The following is a 4,236-nucleotide window of genomic DNA, read 5'->3' as shown; positions in this document are numbered from 1 at the left end:
GCAAGTTTTTGATCTTTAAGTAGTTAAGTTGCTTAAAAGTGATTTTCATTACCAATCAGAGCTATAGGTCTCGGAATAGGATTCCATCAGTTGCACCAGCTCTAGAATGTAGAAATTGGTCTAGGAGATTCGTTGGAATCAAATTTTGGGTTGATATGTGAATTTGAGGTCCTAAGTTGGAAAATTTAGTTTTAAATGAGTTAATTTTGACTTTGATCAACAAATTGAGTTCAAAGACTCGGATTGAATTTATAATGATTCCAATGGCTTTGGGGGCTAATTATAACACTAGAAATAGCTTCATTGTAACTTTAGAAGTTCTGAGGTTATTTTGGGTATTTCAAGTGCCAAAAGTAGTTAAGTTACAACTTATCAGATTCTAGGTCAAGGAGACCTCAAATTCATATTTCAATGATTCCATTGAGTCCAGAACATCGAATTTAGTAGGATTGCATATAAGGTTTGTATATACGGGATTCCAAACGAATCCCAAGGGCCCGATTGGAGAATTTAAGTTTGGGATTCTACTGGTTTCTGGTCCAGCTACTTTTGTTCATCGCGATCTCGACCTTAGGCCATGCGATCGCGATATGTAAGGATAGTTGTCTTTGTGATTATGATGGGTGGTTCACACTCGCGATGGTCTTTTCCATCTCGTGTCCTTCGCGATCGTGAGCATTAGTGGATCGCGATCGCGATGTACATTTTTGCCTGAAATGTGTTCAACTTTGAGGAAAACCCCATTTCCTCTATTGTTGAGTCTTTGGAGCTTGGAGAGGCGATTTAAGAAGAGGTTTTCAAGTAAATTGTTGGGTAAGTTAATTTTGACCTAAAACCTTCCATTTTCATTAATTATGGCGATTTCAAACCCTAAGTTTTAGTTTCAAACCCCAAAACTTCTTGTTTCTTCCCTAACCCGAATTTAAGAAAAATGGTGATTTCTAACTCATTTTGTTCTCAATTTTTATGGGTTTTTCAACGATGAGTTCCTTATTAATAGTATAATGTAATTTTACAAGAAATTTCCAAATTCAACCCTTTTAAAAAATAATCAATTTTTGGACTATTTTACCCCCAGTTCTGAAACCTACTAATATGGGTGTCATTGGACTCCTTGTGATGCGTATGTTTCATTCTTGATAGTCAGATGTCATTTTGGGCATTGAATTTGAGAGTTTTTCATTCGGTAGAGTGTTCGAGTGCGGTTTCAGTGATTGAGGTAGATTTGGCTATCCTTCTTGAGGCTGAGTTGGGGTAATTAGTCAATTTTATGTTGTAGACTTTGGGATGAGGGTTGTAGTATAGTTTGGGACTATAGATTACTTTGTGATTCCCATTTGGGGGCTTATTTGTGTTGTGTAGCCCTTGTGGGGGACGTATTTGCTAACTTATCTATTTTGAGCATATGTGATTCATGACTTGCCTATGAGAGAGGTGTGAGGGGACTATTTGATTTGTAATGCCCATCTGTGGGATTGATTTGGGGGTTATTAGCATATCTAAGTTGTGACATATTATTGAAAATGGGTGAATACTTAATTTGAGGTACTTCCTTCCCATTACTTTCTATTGAGGGTGAGTATCATACTTAGGTTGAGTTTTGAGAACTTTAAACCTTGTATCACATATTGACTTGAATTTTGAATCCATACCTTACGTTGTGAATGCATTCATCCTCATTAATATTATCATTGATCATTGGAAAGTTGAGAACTGTGGAAATCCTTTTTGAAAAAGAAAATATGGAACCTTTGTTATATGTTTGATAATGAGTTAGGTAGAAAGCGGAAGAAACATTTGTATCATGAGTCCTTGGCCACAAGCTGGGTGGTGAGGTAGTTGCTACATTGATATTGTGATGAGGTATATAGTCTGTGAGGCCCCCATGGTTCTTTCTTGGTAGCACAGCTCGGCAAGTGTATACGACATGTTGTTCAATAGCCTTGATCCTACCGTACCATCATATCATTGCATCATCATATTTCATTGCATTGCATTGATACCTGTGATACTTTACCTATCTATTTAACTATGATATTGAACTATATTTATGTGTTTACTTTAATTACGTCGTTCTATATAAATTGGCGGTAGCATAGCCAGAGTGGGACCTTTCTGCATACAGGTGGAAGCGTTTCTTAGTTTATTTCATAAGTTTGATTAATTCCTTATACTCAGTCAGTTAAACCTACTGAGTATATATGGATTATACTCACCCCTACTTTTGTGTCCCTTTTGATGCAGATTCTAGCCAGGGTATCCAGTGTGCCAGTTGAGTTCTAGCAGATATATCATTATCAGATTAGTGGTAAGATCTTAGAATCCTGATTACCCATTTGTTCCATCTTTCTTTTCGATTCTTTATTGTTATTCAGAGACTTATATTGTATATTCAAACTTGAATTTGTATTAGATATTCTTAAACTTATGATAATTGGTTTTTGGATAATTTTGTTGTTGTCCTTTTATTGTGTTTATTTGTGGCCGAATTTTCTTTTTGGGAGTCTCATATGATTTTACTTTAAGTCTTACACATCGGGATGGGATTCGGGATGTGTGCCATCATGACCTTGACTTTTGGAGACAACACTAGTGTCACAAACATAAACAAGATATGCTAGAGACCCATGTCCTACTAATTGTCACGCCCTTAGAAAAGAGATCACACACCTAGGCATATCGCTAATAGTACTCGTCCACAAAATCGGAGGGCGGCCATGCATGCAGAAAGTAACATGCTTGGAGAAACAATCCAAGACTGCATGATGAGGATATAACCAATCCATGCCTAGAATTAAGTTGAAGTCTACCATATCCAATAAAATCAAGTCTTCCCTAGTATTATACTCCAAGATAGACACCACACATGATCGATACACTTAATCCACTACTAAAGAATTACCTTTGGGGATAGCTACATGCATAGGCTCAAGCAAAGGCTCATTTAACACTTCCAAAAGAGTAGCATAATAGACAGAAACAGATGAGTAAGTAGACCCTGGATCAAATAAAGAATATGCCGGTTGATGAGAGACAGAGATCGTACTTATGATAACGGCATCCAAAGACTCTGCCTCTAGCATTCCTAGAAAAGCATACATATGGCATCCACCTTGACCTCCTGATGTTCCTAACTAAAGACCACCTCGAGCATCCTGGGGACCACCCCTACCACCCTGAGCAAGACCTCTAGTAAACTAAATTGAAGGCCCCCGCCTAACCTGTTCACCCTAACAGCCTTATTGTCTATGGTGAATGATCGTAAGGCACTCCCTGGAAAAGTTTCCTATCACACCACACCCATAACATGACCTAACAAAAGTACCCCATTAAGATGGCCCAGCTGAACCTAAATGGCCACCAGAGCCTGAAGTCCTGGAATGTGCACCCTGAGAAGAACAAATTGGAGCGTGAATCATCTGACCACTAGCACCCGCAGAAGTTCCAGCATTCATAAGCTGAAGAGTTGCCTGAACCAGCCTAGAGCGCTGAAACAGTTGTGGGTAACCTCTACCCAAAACTACCCTACCATGGGAGTAAGACCTGCTGAAACTACCCTAATGATGGGGCCTCTTGTTGCTTCCTCCATAGGCTTCACGAGGGATCCCCTTAATGGTGTGTGAATGATCAACTATCTGTAGAAAAGAATAGACCGACGCCACAATCTTCTTAGTAGCCATCAAAAGTGGGAATGATAGTCCTTTGACAAACCTATGCACTCTTTCATGCTCCGTCGGCATAAGCATAGTTGCGTGTCTAGACCACTCATATAAGCGTGTCTCATACTCTACAACTGAAAGTGATCCCTGAGTCAAGTCTGCTAACTCATCTTGCAATCGCTCCCTTAAGTTGTGAGGTACATACTTTTCCAAGAAAGCGTCAAATAACTAAGCCTAAGTCATCGGAGGTGATCAGATTGGCCTGCAGTGGAGGTAGTACCTCCACCAATGCTTTGCCAACCCATCAAGATGGAAGTCAGTATAATCAACCCTATGAGACTCCACCAACCCAAGGTTATGAAATTTGTACTAACAATTGACCAAAAACTCATGGGCATACTCGCCCACTACACCTGTGAACCTTGGAGGGCCTAATCTGATAAACCATCCCAATACTTTTTGCTCGTCAAAAGTCATAATCTTCCTAGGTTCCATAGGTTGGATAGTTTTCGAAACCAGCTGGACCACTAAATGAGGAGCCACAATAGCAAGCTACACTCATGATACCTGTACACCT

The sequence above is a fragment of the Solanum dulcamara genome, chromosome 4 (genome assembly GCF_947179165.1).
Source record: "Solanum dulcamara chromosome 4, daSolDulc1.2, whole genome shotgun sequence".
Classification (NCBI taxonomy): Eukaryota; Viridiplantae; Streptophyta; class Magnoliopsida; order Solanales; family Solanaceae; genus Solanum; species Solanum dulcamara.
This window is presented reverse-complemented; position numbering follows the sequence as displayed.